Here is a 24,512-nt window from a genome sequence, read left to right as displayed (position 1 = left end):
CAATAAATGACCTCTGCGAGCATATATGATATGTTTCGTCCTTGGATAAGGTTAATTAGTTAATCCAATTAACGATGTAAAATTACCATAATGCACATAAGGAAATTTAGCTATGGCTCATGATATAGATGACCTCCAAATTCTATAATGCACATAAGGGAATTGAACCATGTGCCTCTCACATGCGAAGCGAGCGCTCTACCATATGAGCTACACCCCCTTTATAAAATAAAGGTCCCAAACGTTCATGATGAGGTAAGAAGCCAGTTTGGACTCTTCAAGTACTTTTAGCATTTTCTTGGATCTTTGTATAAACCTCAGAAGTATGAATTAAAGAAATGTGAAAGAAAAACACAAAGAACCGTGAGTCAAGGCTCCGAATCGATCAAATTGCTCGTGATTTAAGTAACATTAAAATAATCCACTAAATGAACTCGGTTGCCTATAAATTTTTAATACTGAACATAATATGACATGTTAAGAGTTTATATGAAATTTGGTAGTCATTCGACAAGGTTAATTAGCTAAACCAAGTAACGGTGTAAAATGGTGTAAAATGTAAATGACCATAATGCACATAGGAAATTAATGACCATAATACACATAAGGAAATTTACATTAGGAAATTAATGACCATAATGCACATAAGGAAATTTACACTTGGTTCATAATCTAGATAACCACCCATTGCTATGAAACTTTATTAAAAGTAGATTTAACCACCCATTGCTATGAAACTTTATTAAAAGTAGATTCAATTTCAAACTACAACCATGGCATGGGTTTAGACTATGTAACAATAGTACCAAGACCCATGGCATAGGTGGTTTAGAGTGTGTCGCTTTGAAGATAAGAACCTAGAACAATAGTACCAAGACCCTTAGATAGGCTAGAATCTTAAAAATACAATGGAGGTGCAGGGAATTGAACCCCATGCCTCTCGCATGCGAAGCGAGCGCTCTACCATATGAGTTACACCCCCTTTATAAAATAAAGGTCCCAAACGTTCATGGTGAGGTAAGAAGCCATTTTGGACTCTTTTAAGAAGTACTTTTAGAATTTTCTTGAATCTTTGTATAAACCTTCAACCAAGTATGAATTAAAGGAATGTGAAAGAAAAATACCAAGAATCGTGATTTAAGGCTTCGAGCTGATCAAATTTCTCAGGATTTAAGTAACGTTAAAATAACCCACTAAATGAACTCTGCTGCCTATGAATTTTTAATACGAGCATAATATGACATGTTAGAATTTTAAATGACATTTGGTGGTCATTGGATAAGGTTAATTCGCTAAACCAATTAATAGTGTAAAATGACCATAATGCACAGAAGGAAATTTATCTATAGTACAGGGATAAGGCTGAGTACCTTATCCTGGGGACACTATTGATGCAGCCCACTTTTGTACATGACATAAACAATGTAATCACTAAATTGTACATGCGGAGACATGTGAGTGGGGACGTCCTATGCAATAGTATTGCATAAGATCGGACCATGAAGAAAATCACTCTCACTTTATAATGTCGTTTACTGTTGAAACTGATTTTCTTTTCATTCGATGACCTAGGTAACTCGATCTTAATCCTGAGCTAACCATGAACTCCTATTTATTCGAAATTATCCTTAGATTTTCATGGGTGAGAGTGACTCTAGTTCCCGACTCAATAGGCCTCCCATTTCAGGGTAAGACTGGGTGAATGGCTGGGGACGTGGGGTGCAAGATGGAATTCGCTCCTACCCACTTTTAGGGACAGAAGAGAGGTAGTTCCCTTCGGTACTGACTCCAGGTCTTGAACAAGGGGCCCCACCCTCTCATTGGCCTGAGAGGGATTTGGTTTACTGGTTAGATCAGAAACCAATTGTTCATTTGAGGATGTAATGGGAGAGAAAAATGTTTAAAATCTACCCACAGACCAAAGAAAATATAAAATAAAATGATAGAAAAAATCCAAGTCAACCTGATAGGAATTAGACATGTTTGCACTTTCTCCGATTTAGGAATTTGTAACGACCCTAGATTTCTACTTAGCTACCATCATCATAGCATAATCATTTCAATGCATAAATTAGCATTTAAACTTCTTCATAAAACATAAACTCCATCTTAAAATACTGTCATGGACTTATGTATTTGAAAACATGTTTAAAACAACAAAATGAAAGACTAAATAAAATAAAAAAATATTTAAATTAAAAACCTCATATTCTAGCCTAAGTCTAAGAAAATAAATGCATCTACTCTATGCATGTGTCATTGTCTCGAATTGCAATGTCGTCATCATTCCTACAGTGATGCCTCGCCTTTACCTTAAATAGAAGTAGCATTTGGCTTAAGTATTTTAAGAAATACTTAGTAAGTGACCCAAGGTTGAGGTTAAATGCAAACCCATACAATTTCATGAATGAAACCTATCATAAGAGTCTATTTTCTTATGGCGGCTATCCTAACGGACAATTTGGATGTGTACTTAATTTTTTTACACATGGTTCACACATGTGAGTATGAACCCACCAATCGATTTGCACACCTCCTAGTCCTCTTTCTAGTCGGGCGAGCATTCTGTGGTAGCTGTTGATGCCTGACACTCGTTAGGAATAGTGACCCAGTATTATGATAAACATAATGAGCGTTCCCCTGCCTAGTAGCATACGCATCCATAATATATTGTAGAAGAAGAGGTATCTCCCGATGCATGAGCGCATAATAAAGCATGAGGTCCCAACATTTTTTCATTTTCATTATCATTTAGTGCAACCCAGCTAGCATTTTCCTTCATATCATTTTTCATATCATTTATCATATCTTTCATGCATATGTCGAGGTTGTATTTCATGCTAGCTCGTCGTTTTGCATGTCAATCATATCATAAAATTTGGCATGTTAAGATTATATATGAAATTTGGTGGTTATTGGATTAGGTTAATTAGCTAAACCAAGCAACGATGTAAAATGACTACAATGCCCCTAAAGAAATTTATCCTAAGGTTTTCATGCTAGCTCGTCGTTTTGCATGTCAATCATATCATAAAATTTGGCATGTTAAGATTATATATGAAATTTGGTGGTTATTGGATTAGGTTAATTAGCTAAACCAAGCAACGATGTAAAATGACTACAATGCCCCTAAAGAAATTTATCCTAAGGTTCAAACCAAGTTTTATTTCTCATGAAAAACTACAATGCCCCTAAAGAAATTTATCCTAAGAGGGTAAGTACTTACAACAAGAACAAGAAAAGAGAGAGGGTGGCTGAGTACTTACCTTTTTGTTTTTAAAAAAATGATAATTACTTATGTATGTATTAAATTTATTTTAAAAAAATGATAATTACTTATGTATGTATAAAATAAATTTATTAAGGAGGTGCAGAGGATTGAACCCTGTGTCTCTCACATGCAAAGCAAGTGCTCTACCATATGAGCTACACTAACTTATTAGAACAAGGGTCCCGAACGTCCATGACGAGGTAAGTAGTCATTTTGGGCTCTTCATAATAAATACTTGTAGAAATTGCATGTATCTTTGTATAAACCTTAAACAAAGTATGAATTAAACAAATATGAAAGAAAAACACCATGAACTGTGAGTTAAAGCTCCAAATTGATCAAATTGCTTCTGATTTAAGTAACATTAAAATACTCCACTAAATGAATTTCGCTGCCTATTTATTTTTAATACTGAGCATAATATGATATGTTAAGAGTTTATATGAAATTTTGTGGTCATTGGATAAGGTTACTTAGTTAAATCAAGTAATGGTGTAAAATGACCATAATGCACCAAAGGAAATTTACCTTCGGTTCATTATCTAAATGACCTTCTAATGCTATGAAACTTTGTATTAAACCTATGGAATTGAACCATGTGTCTCTCGCATGCGAAGCGATCGCTCTACCATATGAGCTACACCCCCTTTATTAGAATAATGGTCCCGAACGTATATGACAAAGTAGTCAATTTGGACTCTTCTTAAGAAGTACTTGTAGAAATTGCTTGGATCATTGTATAAAGCTTAAACCAAGATGAATTAAAGGTATGTGAAAGAAAAACATCAAGAACAATGAGTTCAGTCTCTGAACCGATCAAATTGTTCGAGATTTAATGTTAAAATAAATCACTAAATGAACTCCGCTGACTATGAATTTTTAATACTTAGCATAATATGGCATGTTAGGAATTTATATGAAATTTTGTGGTCATTGGATAAGGTTAATTAGCTAAACCAAGTAACGGTATAAAATGACCATAATGCACATAAGGAAATTTACCTTTGGTTCATGATCTACATGACATCCAAATGCTATAAAACCTTGTATTAAACCTAGATGCGAGTTCAGACTATATCCCTTTGGACGCACTAAGCTATGACATAGGTTTAAATTGTGTCAATTGAAATGTTTGAGCCCTTGGATGTAGTTTCGGACTGTGTCACTTTATGAAGCCTTGAACATAGAATGTCAAGTTCATGACTAGTACCATAAATACTAGGAATGTCTTGGAGAACAAGACAACGATCAAGAACTAGAACAAGGATCAAGATCCAAGGTCTGAAGATAAGAACCCATAATAATAGTACCAAGACCCGTAGACCAGAACTAAGGTTGAGGCCTCATAATCATAGGATAAAGAGTCCTAAAGATAGATCATGACAAGAAATCACAAGTGAACAACAGAACTAAAGAATTCAAATCCTTACAACAAGAACAAGAAAAGAGAAGAAAAGAAAAGAAATAGTGTGACAGGCTTTGTACTCCTTCAATCTTTTAATTACTCATGTATAAGTCCTAAAGATTTTAATTACTTATGTATAAGTCCTAAAGAAAAATCATGATAAGAACTTAGTCAAGAACAAAACTAAAGAGTCCAAGTACTTAAATAAGAAAAAAAGAAAAAAAGAAATAGTATGATAGGCTAGAATCTTAAAACAAATACAATGGAGGTGCAGGGAATTAAACCTCGTGCCTCTCGCAAGCAAGCGAGCGTTCTACCATATGAGGTACACCTCTTTTGTAAGATAAAAGTCCCAAACGTTCATGACGAGTGAAGAAGCCATTTTGGACTCTTCTTAAGAAGTACTTTTAGAATGTGCTTCGATCTTTGTATTAAACTTAAACCAACTATGAATTAAAGAAATGTGAAAGAAAAACACCAAGTGATTAAATTGCTTGTAGACTGGTCACAGATCTTGTCCTAGGTAACATTAAAATAACCCACTAACTGAACTCCGCTCCACTCCCTATGAATTTTTAATACTTAGGGTAATATGACATGCTAAGAGTTTATATGATATTTGGTAGTCATTAGATAAGATTAAAAGATTAATTAGCTAAACCAAGTAACTTTAGTTCATGCTAAGAGTTTATATGATATTTGGTAGTCATTAGATAAGATTAAAAGATTAATTAGCTAAACCAAGTAACTTTAGTTCATCTGTGTCGAATTGTAGTCATTGATACTGCTATGGTGTGATAGGCTAGAATCTTGAAACAAATACAATGGAGGTGCAGGTGGAGGTGCAAGGAATTGAACCTCGTGCCTCTCGCATGCGAAGCGAGCGCTCTACCATATGAGCTATACCCCCTTTATAGAATAAAGACCCCGAATGTTCATGATGAGGTAAGAAGACATTTTCTACTCTTCTTAAGAAGTACTTTTAGAATTTGTTTGGATTTCTGTATAAACCTTAAACCAAGTATGAATTAAAGGGATGTGAAAGAAAAACACCAAGAACCACGAGTTAATGCACCGAACCAATCAAATTTTCCAGTATTTAAGTAACGTTAAAATAACTCACTAAATGAACTCTGCTGCCAATGAATTTTTAATACATAGCATAATATGATATGTTTGGAGTTTATATGAAATTTGGTTGTCCTTGGATAAGGTTAATTAGTTAATCCAATTAACGGTGTAAAATGACCATAATGCACATAAGGAAATTTACCTATTGTTCATGATATAGATGACCTCCAAATTCTATGAAACTTTATATTAAAGGGATGTGAAAGAAAAACACCAAGAACCACGAGTTAATGCACCGAACCAATCAAATTTTCCAGTATTTAAGTAACGTTAAAATAACTCACTAAATGAACTCTGCTGCCAATGAATTTTTAATACATAGCATAATATGATATGTTTGGAGTTTATATGAAATTTGGTTGTCCTTGGATAAGGTTAATTAGTTAATCCAATTAACGGTGTAAAATGACCATAATGCACATAAGGAAATTTACCTATTGTTCATGATATAGATGACCTCCAAATTCTATGAAACTTTATATTAAACCTAGATGCGAGTTTAGACTACGTCATTTGGAACACATGAAACCATTACATAGGTTTAGACTATGTCACTTGAAATGTATGAAGCCTTGGACATAAGTTAATATTGTGTTGCTTCGAACGTATAAAGTCTTGGACACAGGATGTCAAGTTCATGATTATACCATAAATACTACGGGGAGTGTCTTTAGAACATGAAAACAATCCAGAAGTAGAAAAAGAATCAAGATCCAAATTCGAAAGATAAGAACCCAGAACATTAGTACCAAGACCCTTAGATCACAAGGACAACTAAGGTTGAGTCATAATCCAAGTTTTAATGATAGATCAGGCTAAGGTTGAGTCATAATCCAAGTTTTAATGATAGATCATGATAAGAACTCACAAGTCCAGAAGTAGAAAAAGAATCAAGATCCAAATTCGAAACATAAGAACCCAGAACAATAGTACCAAGACCCTTAGATCACAAGGACAACTAAGGTTGAGTCATAATCCAAGTTTTAATGATAGATCAGGCTAAGGTTGAGTCATAATCCAAGTTTTAATGATAGATCATGATAAGAACTCACAAGTCCAGAAGTAGAAAAAGAATCAAGATCCAAATTCGAAAGATAAGAACCCAGAACAATAGTACCAAGACCCTTAGATCACAAGGACAACTAAGGTTGAGTCATAATCCAAGTTTTAATGATAGATCATGCTAAGGTTGAGTCATAATCCAAGTTTTAATGATAGATCATGATAAGAACTCACAAGTCAAGTGTGATAGGCTAGAATCTTAATCCAAGTTTTAATGATAGATCATGATAAGAACTCACAAGTCAAGTGTGATAGGCTAGAATCTTAAAACAAAAATACAATGGAGGTGCAGGGAATTGAACCCCATGCCTCTCGCATGCGAAGCGAGCGCTCTACCATATGAGCTACACCCCCTTCATAAAATAAATGTCTCAAACGTTCATGATGAGGTAAGAAGCCATTTTGGACTCTTTTAAGAAGTACTTTTAGAATTTTCTTGGATCTTTGTATAAACCTTAAACCAAGTATGAATTTAAGGAATGTGAAAGAAAAATACCTAGAATTGTGATTTAAGGCTCCGAACCGATCAAATTTCTAAGGATTTAAGTAACGTTAAAATAACCCACTAAATGAACTTTGCTGCCTATGAATGTTTAATACGAGCATAATACGACATGTTAGAAGTTTATATGACATTTGATGGTCATTGGATAAGATTAATTCGCTAAACCAATTAAAAGTGTAAAATGATCATAATGCACATAAGGAAATTTACCTATGGTTCATGATCTAGATGACCTCCAAGTTCTATGAAACTTTGTATTAAACCTAGATGTGAGTTTAGACTATGTCATTTGGAACGCATGAAGCCATTGCATAGGTTCAGACTGTGTCACTTGAAATGTATGAAGTCTTGGACGTAGGTTAACTTGGTGTCGCTTGGAACGTAGGAGCCTTGGACTCAGGATGCCACGTTGATGACTAGTACCATAAATACCAGGGGGAGTGTCTTTGAGAATAAGACAACAATCAAGGACTAGAAAAAGAATCAAGATTCAAGTTCTGAAGATAAGAACCTAAAATAACAGTACCAAGACCCTTAGACCAGAACTAAGGTTGAGACCTCGTACTCCAAGGATCAAAATCTTAAACATAGATCATGATAAGAACATACAATTCAAGAACAGAACTAAGGAGTTCAAGTACTTACAACTCCTGTACCCTATGGCCTAAGTGAGCTACCCTCTGGCACATACGTGTGTCACAGTGTGGGCGAGCGTGTCAAGATTAGTGTCTCGTGCAGCTTTCTTTGAAATGCGTTTTTTCAAGGACAGTATCGGTCGGCACGAGTTCGCGGTGTTGCGTTTTAGCCCGCATGTTGGAGGTTGCTACATACACCCGCTATCTGACACGGTATCCGTAAGTGACATGGTATGGGCACGGGAGGCCTAATGCCTCGTTAGAACCTGGATGGATGGATGTTCGACAAGTCCCGATGAGATGAGCAACACGCGGGCCCATTCTTGATAGAATGACCAAGTGAGTTTTGATGGCCAACGACACCCTGAGACTCAGGACGGTATCAAGACATATTGGCCATGTCGATGGAGATCGAGATGACAAGATGAGACGCGATGGTGCATTGAGAGTCCTTGGCCCGAGCAGAGGCAAGGTCGAGGCAAATGACTTGACCTAGTGTAGAGGTAAGTCAATTGTGTCGCATACTATTGAACATGCACGCGCAGGCGGCGTGTGTGATCGAACGAGCTTGGATTATGCACAACCGATGTTCGATTGGCGAAGACAAACCTCGCAAAGGTCCGATGAGGCCAATAAGCCGGGGCGAAAAATATATCTAGGACTTAATTTCTCTTAAAGCTGGTCATGAGCGTGTCTAGATCATGACGCCACGCGATCAAGAATGTATGGCAGTAAGAACAAGAAAAAAGAAAGAAATTGTGTAATATTCTCGAATTTTTGTACTCATTCCATTTGTTAATTACTTGTGTATGGATAAAATAAATGTATTGAAAGTTGTGTTTTAAATTCTTGTGTTTTATTTCTCATTAAAAACAAACCCATGTGCAAAGCGAGCATGAGCTAGACCCCCTTTATAGATTAAGGTCTCGAACGTTCATGATGAGGTAAGAAGCCATTTTGGACTCTTCTTAAGAAGTACTTATAGAATTTGCTTGGATTTTTGTATAAACCTTAATCCAAGTATGAATTAAAGGAATGTGAAAGAAAAACACCTAGAACCGTGATTTAAGGCTCCGAATCTATCAAATTTCCCAGGATTTAATTAATGTTAAAATAACCCACTAAATGAACTCTACTGCCTATGAATTTTTAATATTGAACATAATATGATATGTTACGATTTTATATGAAAAATTTGGTGGTCATTGGATATGGTTAATTAGCTAAACCAAGTAACGGTGTAAAATGAACATAATGCACCTAAGGAAATTTAAAATTTACCATTGGTTCATGATCTTTATGATTGCCAAATGCTAAGAAACCTTGCATTAAACCTAGATATGAATTGAAATGTATGAAGCCTTGAATACAAGATCTCAGGTTCATGACTAATACCATAAATAGGAGTGTCTTGGAGAATAAGACAACAATCACTAGAAAAAGGATCTAGATTCAAGTTCCATAGGCTAGAATTTTAAAAAAATAATAAGAATGGAGGTGCAGGAAATTGAACCCCGTGCCTCTCACATGTAAAGCGAGCGCTCTACTATATGAGCTACACCCACTTTATAGAATAAAGGTCTCGAACGTTCATAATGAGGTAAAAAAAATTTTGGACTCTTTTTAAGAATTACTTTTAGAATTTGCTTGGATTTTTGTATAAACCTTAAACTAAGTATGAATTAAAGAAATATGAAAGAAAAACACCAAGAGCCGTGAATTAAGGCTTTGAACCGATTAAATTGATTGCGATTTAAGTAACATTAATATAACGCACTAAATGAACTCGACTCCCTATGAATTTTTAATATTGAGAATAATATGACATGTTAAGAGTTTATATGAAATTTGGTAATCATTAGATAAGGTTAATTAGCTAAACCAAGTAACGGTGTAAAATGACCATAATGCACATAAGGAAATTTAACTTTGGTTCATGATCTATATGACCTCCAAATGTTATGAAACTTTTTATTAAACCTAGATTCGAGTTCAGACTACGTCCCTTTTCAACGTATGAACCCATGGCATAGGTTCAAATTGTGTCACTTTTAATTTATGAAGCCTTTGACGTATGTTAACAGTACGTCGCTTTGAACGTATGTTAACAGTACGTCGCTTTGAACGTATGAAGCCTTTAACAAAGGATGTCAGGTTCATGAATTGTACCATAAATACTAGGAGGAGTGTCCTGGAGAACGAAGCAACAATCAAGGACTAGAACAAGGATCAAGATCCAAGTTTTAAAGATAAGAATCTTAAAACAAATAACAATAGAGGTGCAGGGAATTGAATCCCGTGCCTTTTGCATGAGAAGCAAACACTCTACCATATGAGCTACACCCCCTTAATAAGATAAAGGTCCCGAACGTTCATGGTGAGGTAAGAAACCATTTTGGAGTCTTCTTATGAAGTATTTTTAGAATTTGCTTGGATTTTTGTATAAACCTTAAACCAAATATGAATTAAGGGAATGTGAAAGAAAAACACCAAGAACCGATCAAATTTCTCAAGATTTAAGTAACGTTAAAATAAAATACTAAATGAACTGCGCTGCATATGAATTTTTAATACTGAGCATAATACGACATGTTAATAGTTTATATGAAATTTGGTAGTTGTTGGATAAGGTTAATTAGCTAAACCAAGTAACGATGTAGAATGAACATAATGCACCTAAGGAAATTTACCATTGGTTCATGATCTAGATGACTGCCTAATGCTATGAAACTTTTATTAAACCTAGATACGAGTTTAGACTACATCGCTTGTAACACATGAAGTCATGGCATAGGTTCAGACTGTGTCGGTTGAAATGTATGAAGCCTTGGACGCAAGTTCAGACTGTGTCGCTTGGAACGTATGAAGCATTGGAGACAGAATGTCAAGTTCATGACTAGTACTATAAATACTAGGGGGAGTTTCTTGAAGAACAATACAACGATCAAATACTAGAACAAGGATTAAGATCAAAGTTCTTAAGAAAAGAACCCAGAACAATAGTACCAAGCCCCTTCGATCCAAACTAAGGTTGAGACCTCATAATTTAAGGATCAAAGTCCTAAAGATAGATCATGATAAGAACTCACAATTAAAGATAAGAACTAAAGAGTCCAAGTAATTACAACATGAACAAGAAAAGAAATAGTGTTATAGGCTAGAATCTTTATACTCATTCATTAATTTCCTGTTTTAATTACATATGAATCTATAAAATAAATGTATTGTAAATTATAAAAGTATAAAATTTACCCATCTTATCGAATCATCTGATCGTTACAATAATATAAGTATTTGAACCTAAGATTTCAAAACAAACAAAATGGAGTTGCATGAAATTGAACAATGTGCTTCTTCATTCAAAGAGAGCGCTCAACCATATGAGCTACATCCCCTTTATAAAACAAATGTCCCGAACGTCCATAACGAGGTAAGTAGCCATCTTGCACTCTTCTTAAGAAATACTTGTAGAAATTGCTTGGCTCTTTATATAAACCTTAAACCAAGTATGTATTAAAGGAATAAAAATACCAAGAACTGTGAGTGAAAGCTCTGAACCGATCAAATTCTTGAATATTTTCTTGTAATGCATACGTATGAAGCCTTGAACACAGGATGTTAGGTTCATTACTAGCATCGTAAATATTAGAGGGAGTTTCTTGGAGAACAAGACAACGATCAAGGAACCCAGAACAAGGATCAATATCCAAGCATCTTTTTTTCTATAGTTTAAAGTCATCAAGTCACCCAATCCTTACACAATTACACGGATTTGAACCTAAGATTGAAACTTGTGCCATGCGAAGCGAGCGCTCTACCATATGAGCTACACCCCCTTTATAGAATAAAGATCTCGTCCATGACGAGGTAAGTAGCCATTTTGGACTCTTCATAATCAATGCTTGTAAACCTTAAACCAAGTATGAATTAAAGGAAAGAAAAACACCAAGATCCGTGAGTTATCAAAACAAACACAACAATGGAGGTGCAGGGAATTGAACCCTGTGCCTCTCGCATGCGAAGCGAGCACTCTACCATATGAGCTACACCCCCTTTATAGAATAAATGTCTCGAACGTCCATGATGAGGTAAGTAGTCATTTTGGACTCTTCATAATCAATGCTTGTAAACCTTAAACCAAGTATGAATTAAAGGAAAGAAAAAATAAAGATCTTGAACGTCCATGACGAGGTAAGCAGCTATTTTGGACTCTTCATAATCACAACAATGGAGGTGCAGGGAATTGAACCATGTGCCTCTCGCATGCGAAGCGCTCTACCATATGAGCGTAGAAATTGCAAGTATAACCATGAATGCTCCGAACCGATCAAATTGCTCATGAAGTCCTTTGGTTCATGATCTAGCTTAATATTAGAGGGAGTGTCTTGGAGTACAAGACAACGATCAAGGAACCCAGAACAAGGATCAATATCCAAGCATCTTTTTTTCTATAGTTTAGAGTCATCAAGTCATCCAATCCTTACACAATTCCAAGGATTTGAACCTAAGATTGAAACTTGTGCCTCTCGCATGCGAAGCGAGCGCTCTACCATATGAGCTAGACCCCCTTTATAGAATAAAGATCTCGAACGTCCATGATGAGGTAAGTAGCCATTTTGGACTCTTCATAATCAATGCTTGTAAACCTTAAACCAAGTATGAATTAAAGGAAAGAAAAAATGGAAGAGGTAAGTAGCCATTTTGGACTCTTCATAATCAATGCTTGTAAACCTTAAACCAAGTATGAATTAAAGGAAAGAAAAACACCAAGAACCGTGAGTTATCAAAACAAACACAACAATGGAGGTGGAGGGAATTGAACCCTGTGCCTCTCGCATGCGAAGCGCTACACCCCCTTTATAAAATAAAGGTCTTGAACGTCCATGACGAGGTAAGTAGCCATTTTGGACTCTTCATAATCAATGCTTGTAGAAATTGCAAGTATAACCATGAACGCTGCTCCGAACCGATCAAATTGCTCATGAAGTCCTTTGGTTCATGATCTAGCTTAATATTAGAGGAGTGTCTTGGAGATCCTTACAATTCCAAGGATTTAAACCTAAGATTTCAAAACAAACACACAATAGAGGGGGGTGCAGGGAATTGAACCATGTGCCTCTCACATGCAAAGCGAGTGCTCTACCATATGAGCTACACTCCTTTTATAGAAATGAACGTCCACGATGAGATAAGTAGTCATTTTGGACTCTTCATAATCAATGCTGGTAGAAATTGTATGTATCTTTGTATAAACCTTAAACCAAGTATGAATTAAAGGAAAGAAAAATACCAAGAATCGTGAGTTAAAGCTCTGAACTGATTAAATTGCTCATGAGTTTATATGAAATTCGGTGCTCGTTGGATAAGGTTAATTAGTATTTGGTCCTTTGGTTCATGATCTAGCTTAATATTAGAGGGAGTATCTCCACAGTATTTGGTCCTTTGGTTCATGATCTAGCTTAATATTAGAGGGAGTGTCTTGGAGATCCTTACCATTCGAAGGATTTGAACCTACGATTTCAAAACAAACACAATGGAGGAGGTGAACCGTGTGCCTCTTGCATGCGGAACGAGAACTCTACCATATGAACTACACCCCCTTTATAGTATAAAGGTCTCGAACGTCCATGATGAGGTAAGTACCCATTTAGAACTCTTCTTAAGAAGTACTGGTAGAAATTGCTTGGATCCTTGTATAAACCTTAAACCAAGTATGAATTAAAGAAATGTGAAAGAAAAACACCAAGAACCGTGAGTTAAGGCTCCGAACCGATCAAATTTCTCGTGATTTAAGTAACATTAAAATAACTTACTAAATGAACTCCGCTGCCTATGAATTTTTAATATGAGCATAATATGACATGTTAAGAGTTTATATGAAATTGGGTAGTCATTGGATAAGGTTAATTAGCTAAACCAAGTAACGGTGTAAAATAATCATAATGCACATAAGGAAATTTATCTTTGGTTCATACTCAAGATGACCTCCAAATGCTATGGAACTTTTTATTAAACTTAGATTCGAGTTCAGACAACGCTGCTTTGAACGCATGAACGCATGGCATAGGTTCAAACTGTGTCACTTGAAATATATGAAGCCTTGGACTTAGGTTAACACTATGTCTCTTTGGACGTATGAAGCCTTGAACACAGGATGTCAGATTCATGACTAGTATCATAAATACTAGGGAGAGTGTCTTGACGAACAAGAACACAATCAAGGACTAGAAAAAGGATCAAGATCCAAATTCTGAAGATAAGAACCCAGAACAATAGTACCAAAACCCTTAAGACCCGAATTATGGTTGAGTCATAATCCAAGGATCAAAGTTCTAAAGATATATCATGATAAAGAGTCTTAAGTACTTACAATAAGAAAGAAATAGTGTGATAGGCAAGAATAGACAAGAATCTGAAAACAAATAAGGAACTTACAAGGAACTGAACCTCGTGCCTCTCGAGCACTCTACCATATGAGCTACACCCCCTTTATAGAATAAACTTTCGAACTTCATGATGAGGTAAGAAGCTCTGAAGAAGGAGAACCTAAGATTTCGAAACAAACACACAATGGAGGTGCAGGGAACTGAACCCTGTGCCTCTCGCATGCGAAGCGAGCGCTCTACCATATGAGCTACACCCCCTTTATAAAATAAATGTCTTAAACGTCCATGACGAGGTAAGTAGCGATTTTGGACTCTTCTTAATAAGTACTTGTAGAAATTGCTTGGATCTTTGTATAAACCTTAAGCTAAGTATGAATTAAAGGAATGTGAAAGAAAAACACCAAGAACCGTAATGCACATAAGTAAATTTAACTTTGGTTCATGTTCTAGAGGACCTCCAAATACTATGGAACTTTTTATTAAACCTAGATTCAAGTACAGACTATGTCGCTTGGAATGCATGAACCCATGACCTAGGTTCAAACTTTGTTACTCGAAATGTATGAAATCTTGGACGTAGGTTAACACTATCGCTTTGAACGTATGAAGCCTTGGACACAAGATGTCAGGTTCATGACACACAGGATGTCAGGTTCATGACACACAGGATGTCAGGTTCATGACTAGTGCCATAAATACTAGGGGAGTGTCTTGGAGAACAAGACAACGATCAAGGACTGAACAAGGATCAAGATCCAAGTTTTGTAGATAAGAAGCAGAAAAAAAAAGTACCCAGACCCTTAGATCAGAAAAGAATTGAACCTTGTTCCTCTTGCATGCACCAAGGAAAAAAAAGGTTGAGATCTTAGAATCCATGGACCAAAGTCCGTCTAAGTACACTTACAAACTAAGAAAAATAGTACTTAGACCCTTAAATCAGAACTAAGATTGACATCTCAGAATTCAAGGACCAAAGTCCACGTAAGTACTTACAACAAGAACAAGGAAAAAAAAGAGTGTGGTAGGCTACTTACTAAGTAGATAATCATACCTATGGTACCTCTTGCATGCAAAGTGAGAGCTCTAGCATGTGAGACTCGAATACAGACTAAAAAGACGAAAGCGAAAATAATTAAAAAAATAATAAAATAATAAAATCCACTAAAATTTAAATTAAAAGAAAAGTGAACACCAAAATTAAATAAAAAATTAAGTCTAATTACAAGACGAAGTTTCGTACGAGGAATCCATTATAAAACAAAAATATAAAAGCCTAAAAAATGTAAAAACGGGCTAGCACTCTAGAACAACCCCCCACTATGACCACACAACTCGTGAACGCTCATTCCCCTCGAGCAACAGCCTGTAAACACCTGGAAAAGAAAAGAGAAAGGGGTGAGTATAATAATACTCAATAACCAACCTACTTGTAGGCTCTCAATGCATCCTTAACTTAGTAAGTATCACGGGCTTTACTCTTTGCTCTAGGAAGTTTGAGCTTAGGTTTCAATGCTCTCTAAGCAATTGGGTACCCCAACTTTCGAGTAGGACTCTGAACTGAAGCATACACATAAGGGTCTGTGCGATTTTTTCGTTCTTCTTTTCTACTACTCAAGTGGCTTGTCTTGCTTATGTAGTGGATGATCCATGTTCTAGGTTGAGGCGGGAACTCATAAGTTGCAAGACAGTATAGCTGGATCTGAATCTGAACAACAATTTGAGCATTATCCAAGGGGGTTACCTGACAACTCTCCCACGGGACCATAAAGTCTTCAAAGTTTGGGGGCAGCGATCCCCTGTGTGCCGGTTAGCTACTAGGTTAACCTACGCTCAGGGTCGGGTTTACAGTTGATGGTGTTAATATAACACATGCGGAAGCTTTGGATCTTAGGCACTTTTAGAACATCAATTATAGTAAATAACTAGCATGTTCATAACTATTAAAACTTAATGAGTTTAAATACTAATCTTTTGTAGTTCAAACTTCTTTTTCCTTACGAACCGTTTTCGAACCACCACTAGTGTCTTCTCCACTATCCTCCGACCTTAGAACGGGATTGTGGAATTCGGTGAGTGACTAAACTTGGGAGGGATTTTGTATATATGAAGAGAGTGTTTGTGAGAGGTTTTTTCTATGGTTTTTCACCAAGAAGAAGAAGACCTTCCATGTACCATGATCACTCTATTTAAAGAGTCATGTTTGCATGTTCATGCAAATTTGAGTTCACCAAATTTTGACACTCAAAATTCCACTCAAATGTTTGGGATTATGTGTCAAGCATGCATGTTTGAGTTAACCAAATTTATCACTTAAAATTCCACTCAAACCTGTGGGGTTTATTTGGCAAGCATGCAAGTTTTGTTAAACCAAATTTTGACACTTCAAAATTTCACTAACATGTACTTTTCCATTAAATGAAGTCAACATATTGACTTTCTTCATTTTAATTCAACAATTAATTTGAATAATTAATTTCAAATTAAAGTAACATTAAATGATTAATTAAACTATTTAATTAATATTTAATATTAATTCAAATGCCAATCCCAATCAATTCCGACACATAATTGATTAAGATATTTAAATCTTATTTAAATATTTCAGATTCTCTCTTTTTGTTTAATTCGTAAATAAAACAAAAATGCGGTTAAATATATCGTATATATGTAGCGCATATTCCCTAATTTGAATTCGAACACTTCGAACTCACTCGTCACACTGTTCTATGGTTTAGTCCGATATGAGCTAGCAGAGGGACCTAATGGACCTATAGATCATGGGCACCAACGATCCAAGATTAACCGGTTAAACTCATTAACCTAGTTAACCAACATTCGTTAACTACTAGGACACTTCACTATAGCCTAGTAGTTGCACTCCCCTCACTATAGATATATTTCTGTCCATTTGATATAACCATGATTAGTAAGTCGATCCTTCACAGGTTGTTCGTAACTAGAGCTGGGTCAATTTATCATTTAACCCCTGAAGTTACTTCTTGTTCCTTATGTCTCACTGATCATCTAATGAACAATTGGTTTGTGGTCCAACTAGTAAACCGAATCCCTCTCAGGCCAATGAGAGGGTGGGGCCCCTTGTTCAAGACCTGGAGTCAATGCTTAAGGGAACTACCTCTCTTCTATCCCTAATAGTGGGTAGGAGCGAATTCCATCTTGCACCCCACGTCCCCAGCCATTTACCCAGTCTTACCCCTGAAATGGGAGGCCTATTGAGTCGGCGAACTAGAGCCACTCTCACCCATGCAAATCTAAGGATAATTCCGAATAAAAAGGAGTTCATGGTTAGCTTAGGATTAAAACCGAGTTACCTAGGTTATCGAATGAAAAGAAAATCAGTCTCAACAATAAACGACATTATAAAGTGAGAGTGGTTTTCTTCATGGTTCGATCTTATGCAATACTCATTGCATAGGACGCCCCCACTCACATGTCTCCACATGTACAATTTAGTGATCACATTGTTTATATCATATACAAAAGTGGGCCGCATCCATAGTGTCCCCAGAATAAGGTACTCAGCCTTATCCTTATACTATAGATCATTTTGACTATATACTTGAACTTGATCCACTCTCATGTCTCTACATATAGTTCAAGTGATCATACTATAACCAGAGTGTTCTTTGTTTATTGGATTTAGATTAATGATCGTAAAGTTCACTTTATTCAATAACAATCTTTATTGAATAAAGAACAATAATAACTTTATTGAAAATAGAATATGTTTTTGTTTACAAACTATGAGTTTTAGGACATAAAACCCAACAACAGTACAAGGGTCCTGTTTTAGGAGACCCTTGGTCATTTACACTAGGTTGGGGCACATGTCGCATGAACCTAACAAGCAACGCCTAGATCCATGGTATGGAACCCGAAGTAGAGTCTCGACAATACGATACTGAAGTGGAAAGGGTAGTGGACAGACATGTGAGACTGTTCACATTGCTATAGCCTAATGAGCTACGTTGATCATTATTGGTTGTCGTGGAGGCGGACGAGGTTCTTAGGGACTTCTAGGTAGTTTAAACCTATCTCTCGTTTCTAGGATGTGGAGGCCTACGAGATTCTTAGGGACCGATAATCGCCACTAATGATACTGGGGTGTAGGGTCTAATGGAACACATTTTGAACTTGGTCAACGTGTAAGTCGCGCTAGCTATAGCGCCCTAATCTTAACTGAGTTCTCTCATGCATGCTTTTCTAGGTAGTTACACCTATCGATCACTTAATTGCATAATCCATAATTTGAACTACACCCTGGTCATATCTGGGAGTTGAAAAGGTCTATTGGGTTCCTAAGGTGGCTGGTAGCTTAACACGGTCTTCTAGCTCTAGGTTGTTCTATTTTGACTCCTTGAATATTTCTTAGTCTTGAAGCACTAGGGTCTAGATCCTCCGGCCGTCGCTCACGATCCTAAAGTGCTTAGTCTATTGGAGGCAACCTGACCCAAGTCATCATCTAGTCAACCTAACTCTAAACCCCTAGTTTTGTGCAGATAAATATGTTCTACAGAGAGAACACATAGTCAAACACCGGGAGCTAACACATATTGTATCATGCAAACATACAAGCAAACAAGCTCAATGGGGAGATAACATTCATCAATCCCCTATAGCACACATCACAATAGCCTATCTTTCTCTCTAACACAATGAAAAGCACGTAAAACAACATTCATAACAAATCTCATCATAGGGGCGTTTTGATAATTTCTTACATCATATTGATCTTTTGATATTTGTTTATAAATATAACCCAAACTCGTTCTCATTTGTAATAAACTTGAACAACACTAAGTTACAATCAGATTTTGTTTTGATTTATAGTCGCAGTCTAATTTTCGAAACCTTTAAAATGAAATCCTTGACATTAGGAAACTGATTTAGCATGTTAGACTCTCATGCAGGGTTATGAAACCAACATGTTGTCTAGTTTTCAATAACAAACATGATATTAACGAAAACGTAAGACACATAACAAAAACGGTAAAATAGAAGAGAAAGAGAGAACTAATGTCGTGTGTTGATTTTCAGTCATGTGCGCTCTCCTAAATCACGAGCTTGAAAATTCTTTCATGGTATCGAAAGGTTTTCTAGTTTTTAAAAAAGATTTATAAATCAAAAATACCAATTTTCTTGTGAAATTTGTCTCCCTCAGTTAGACTATAAAAAGAAGAATATATAGGAAAAATATGTGCACTATCAAGGTGCTATCCAAACATGTGTGAATACTATAGAAATTTTTGGGTAGCATCAAGACATAGACACATGCTTTTTTGCACCGTGACACCTTAAGGGGCGTTGAGCTTGACACTAGTTTAGCATTGAGATATTGTGACACACAAGTCTCAACACGAGCAAATTTCTAGTTTAAAATATTAATTTAAGAAATTTTTTTAGAATCTTAGAAGCAAAATTTTAAAATGAGGTAGAAGAGAAAAATTCTTAGAAAATCTTCTATAACTAAAAATGGTAGAAAAATGAAAGAAAATTCAAAGTCAACCCTCAAGGGTTGAGGGTTATTTTGGTCATTTTGGTGCCGCTTTGTTAATTAGGTACATGAAAGTAACATAAACCGGAATTAATGAAAGAAGGTAAAAGAAAGAGAGAGAGAAGAAGAAAGAGGAAAAAATATGGTTTAAAGTAGACAAGTGTCGCCTGATCCTAGCCATTTCAGTTATTTTCGGTCAAAAATCCTTCCCAAAAAATTTCAAATGATAGGGATTCAACCGATATTTATAGCTTAGTGAGAGTAAAGTATCATACAGTATATTTACTTATAATAAACGGTCAAATATGATACATATTATAAATCATAATTCAAGGCTAAATATCCTTAAGACCACCCTACAAGTTGATCATTGAACTTAAACGAACGTAAAACTTGGATCTGAACAGTTCAAAAAGAGGTCTAGAAACACTTTTTGTGAAAATATCAGCAACTTGGGGATGGGAGGTACATACTGTCTACCTTTTCAGAAGAGAGTGGAAGAGACAACAGAGCTAATGGATTGCAGTTTTATGTATGTTGAGGTCTGAGTTAACCATAGAGTGACCAGAAACACTACTGGCGACTCTAGAGCCACCCACAACTCCATGACGAAGACCAAAGCAAAATGATTGAATATCCTTTGGCATCAAGATGTAGGAAAGATGAAGATCATCAATTTGACAGCTTTACCCGTCTTAGGAGTTGCGAAAAGAACTCTCATTAAGTTGGGGACTTTGATTGGACGAACTGACTTTGCGATAGTCAAGATGGACGAATTCGACATCGTGTTAAGGACGAACTTCCTACTAGAACACAAAGTTATTCCCATGCCCCTAGCAAAAAGCTTGGTAATAACGGGGTCGAACCCGATAATTATCCAGAAAAACACCCATTAGCCTAGAGGGATGAAAATGGTGTTAGCAGTACAGTTGAGAAAGGATCTAAGTCATGATGAGCATACACTTGCTACCATTACAGTATTTGGAGAGGAAAGCTTGAGTGAACGGGGTTGTAGTACATGATAATGAAAATGAAAAAAATGTTGTGACCTCATGCATTATTGTGTGTTCATGCATCGGAGGATACCCCTTCTCCTTTTACGATAGTATGGACGCATATAGTACAAGGCAGGAAAAAAATCATTATGTTTACCATAATGCTACCATGACGGTCACTATTCCTAATGGGTGTCTAGCATCAACAACTACTAGAGAATGCTCGCCCGATCAAAAAAAGGCCTAGGAGGTAAGCGAACATATTGGTGGGTCCATATTCGCACATATAAACCATGTGTTGGAAAATTATGTACACATCCAATTCCACGCTTAGGATAGTCGCCGTAGAAAAATAGACTGATATGATAGGTCCCATTCATGATTCTGTGTTTGCATTTAACCTCAACAAATGGGTCACTTACTAAATATTTCTTAAAATACTCAAGCCACCTGCTTGTTTCAGGTAAAGGCAAGTCATCCCTGTACTACTAACGACGACATCGCAACTCGAGATCATTTTACATGCATAAGGTAGTCGCATTTATTTTCTTAGACTTAAAAACGTCTTATTCTAGCCTATAGTTTATTGCTGTATCATTTTAAAGATATTTTCGAACACGTAAGTCTATGACATTGTTTTGATTACGTTATTTCTGCATAAAAATGATTATGTTATGAAATTGATAGCAACTCTAGTTAAGTTTACTCTTTTTAGGTAAGTGGTGGAGGGAATGAACCATGTAAAGTAAGTACACCCTATTTACGTAACTTATACTGTTCTAGGTCTTAAAATAATAATAATAATAAATATTAAAAAAAAAAAAAAAAAAAAAAAAAAAAAAAAAAAAAAAAAGTGAGTATAAACCCTATGCCTTGGGTGTTCCAATTGTACCTTGATGCCTCTCACATCAAAAAAAACCTTTACCAAATAAGCTATACTCAAATTAGATAGGTACAAATTCTCCTACTTTTCCTTTTTATTATTAAATATAATAATTTTATTAAAGACTTTAGTTGAATTTCAGGATGTGGTAGAAGAGAAAAATGTTTAAAATAATACACCGGGACCAAAGAAAATATAAAATAAAATGAGAGAAAAAATCAAAGTCAACCCGATAGGAATTAGACATTTTTGCACTTTCTCCGATTTAGGAAATTGTAACGACCCTAGATTTCTACTTAGCTAGAGTTGTTACCATCATCTCATAATCATTTCTATGCATAAATTAGCATTTAAACTTCTTCATAAAACGTAAACTCTATCTTAAAACACTGTCATGGACTTACGTATTCGAAAACATGTTTAAAACGACACAATGAAAGACTAAATAAAATAAATAAATATTTAAATTAAAAACCTCATATTCTAGCCTAAGGCTAAGAAAATAAATGCATCTACCCTATGCATGTGTCATGGTCTCGAATTGCGATGTCATCATCATTGGTACAGTGATGCCTTGCCTTTACCTTAAATAGAAGTAGCATTTGACTTAAGTATTTTAAGAAATACTTCGTAAGTGACCCACTATTGAGGTTAAATGCAAACTCATACAATTTCATAAATGAGACCTATCATAAGAGTCTATTTTCTTATGGCGGCTATCCTAACCGACAATTTGGATGTGTGCTTAATTTTTTTACACACGGTTCACACATGTGAGTATGGACCCACCAATCGATTTGCACATCTCCTAGTCCTCTTTCTAGTCGGGCGAGCATTCTGTGGTAGCTGTTGATGCAAGACACTCGTTAGGAATAGTGACCCAGTATTATGATAAACATAATGAGCGTTCCCCTACCTAGTAGCATACGCGTCCATAATATATTGAAGAAGAAGGGGTATCCCCCGATGCATGAGCGCACAATAATGCATGAGGTCCCAACATTTTTTCATTTTCATTATCATTTAATGCACAACTAGAATCTTCCTTCATATCATATTATTTTTCATATCGTTTATCATATCTTTCATGCATATGTCGAGGTTGTATTTCATGCTAGCTCATCGTTTTGCATGTCAATCATATCATAAAATTTGGCATGTTAAGATTATATATGAAATTTGGTGGGTATTGGATTAGGTTAATTAGCTAAACCAAGCAACGATGTAAAATGACTACATTGCCCCTAAGGAAATTTACCGTAAATAAATTTATCGTAAGGTTCAAACTATGTTTTATTTCTCATGAAAAATTTATCAAGAACAGAACTAAAGGGTGTAAGTACTTACAACAAGAACGAACAAGAAAAGAGAGAGTGTGGCTAAGTACTTGCCCTTTTGTTTAAAAAAAAAAAATGAACTAAAGGGTGTAAGTACTTAGAACAAGAACGAACAAGAAAATTGAGAGTGTGGCTAAGTACTTGCCCTTTTGTTTTTAAAAAAAATGATAATTACTTATGTATGTATAAAATAAATTTATTATTATGGAGGTGCAGGGAATTGAATTGAACCCTGTGCCTCTCGCATGCAAAGCGAGCGCTCTACCATATGAGCTACACCCCCTTTATAAAATAAAGGTCTCGAACGTCCATGAGGAAGTAAGTAGCCATTTTGGGCTCTTCATAATAAATACTTGTAGAATTACATCTATCTTTGTATAAACCTTAAAAAAAGTATGAATTAAACGAATATGAAAGAAAAACACCATGAACGGTGAGTTAAAGCTCCAAAATGATCAAATTGCTTCTGATTTAAGTAACGTTAAAATACTCCACTAAATGAATTTCGCTGCCTATTTATTTTTAATATTGAGCATAATATGATATGTTAAGAGTTTATATGAAATTTTATGGTCATTGGATAAGGTTAATTAGCTAAACCAAGTAACGGCGTAAAATGACCATAATGCACTAAAGGAAATTTACCTTTGGTTCATTATCTAAATGACCTCCAAATGCTATGAAACTTTGTATTAAACCTAGGGAATTGAACCATGTGTCTCTCGCATGCGAAGCGATCGCTCTACCATATGAGCAATACCCTCTTCATTAGAATAAAGGTCCCGAACGTCTATGACGAAGTAAGTAGTCAATTTGGACTCATCTTAAGAAGTACTTGTAGAAATTGCTTGGATCTTTGTATAAAGTTTAAACCAAGATGAATTAAAGGTATGTGAAAGAAAAACATCAAGATCAATGAGTTAAGTCTCTGAACCGATCAAATTGTTCGAGATTTAAGTAATGTTAAAATAAATCAGTAAATGAACTCCGCTGACTATGAATTTTTAATACTGAGCATAATATGACATGTTAGGAATTTATATGAAATTTTGTGGTCTTGGATAAAGTTAATTAGCTAAACCAAGTAACGGTGTAAAATGACCATAATGCACATAAGGAAATTTACCTTTGGTTCATGATCTAGATTGTTAGGTTATGGAGCCTGCTCCTTATTTATAGCTTGGTCAACGGTTATATCCGGTAAAGCTATATTTGGTAAAGTTATATATAGTAAAGCTATATATGGTAAAGCTATATCCGGTAAAGCTATATATGGTAAATAGCTATATATAGTAAATGACTAAATCTGGTAAAGCTATATATAGTAAACTAAACCATATATATATCTCGTCGAGTAGAGCTTTGAAAATGTACTTTCTATTCTCTGTAC

At 35.6% G+C, this 24,512-nt stretch overlaps 5 non-coding genes across 5 annotated transcripts; all 5 read right to left on the bottom strand.

The window, feature by feature from the left end:
- Positions 1–5,513: 5,513 nt before the first annotated feature.
- TRNAA-CGC (transfer RNA alanine (anticodon CGC)) lies at positions 5,514–5,586 on the bottom strand. Its single transcript has one exon. It is a non-coding gene; the product is annotated as a tRNA-Ala (tRNA).
- A 1,564-nt stretch (positions 5,587–7,150) lies between these two features.
- On the bottom strand, positions 7,151–7,223 carry TRNAA-CGC (transfer RNA alanine (anticodon CGC)). Its single transcript has one exon. It is a non-coding gene; the product is annotated as a tRNA-Ala (tRNA).
- Positions 7,224–11,989: 4,766 nt separating this feature from the next.
- Positions 11,990–12,062, bottom strand: TRNAA-CGC (transfer RNA alanine (anticodon CGC)). Its single transcript has one exon. It is a non-coding gene; the product is annotated as a tRNA-Ala (tRNA).
- A 2,518-nt stretch (positions 12,063–14,580) lies between these two features.
- TRNAA-CGC (transfer RNA alanine (anticodon CGC)) lies at positions 14,581–14,653 on the bottom strand. The gene has a single exon. It is a non-coding gene; the product is annotated as a tRNA-Ala (tRNA).
- An 8,674-nt stretch (positions 14,654–23,327) lies between these two features.
- On the bottom strand, positions 23,328–23,405 carry TRNAA-UGC (transfer RNA alanine (anticodon UGC)). Its single transcript has one exon. It is a non-coding gene; the product is annotated as a tRNA-Ala (tRNA).
- Between the last annotated feature and the right edge of the window lie 1,107 nt (positions 23,406–24,512).

The sequence above is a fragment of the Cucurbita pepo genome, chromosome 6 (genome assembly GCF_057944985.1).
Source record: "Cucurbita pepo subsp. pepo isolate OVF chromosome 6, ASM5794498v1, whole genome shotgun sequence".
Classification (NCBI taxonomy): Eukaryota; Viridiplantae; Streptophyta; class Magnoliopsida; order Cucurbitales; family Cucurbitaceae; genus Cucurbita; species Cucurbita pepo.
The sequence above is the reverse complement of the archived record's forward strand: the minus strand, read 5'-3'. Positions and strand labels throughout refer to the sequence as shown.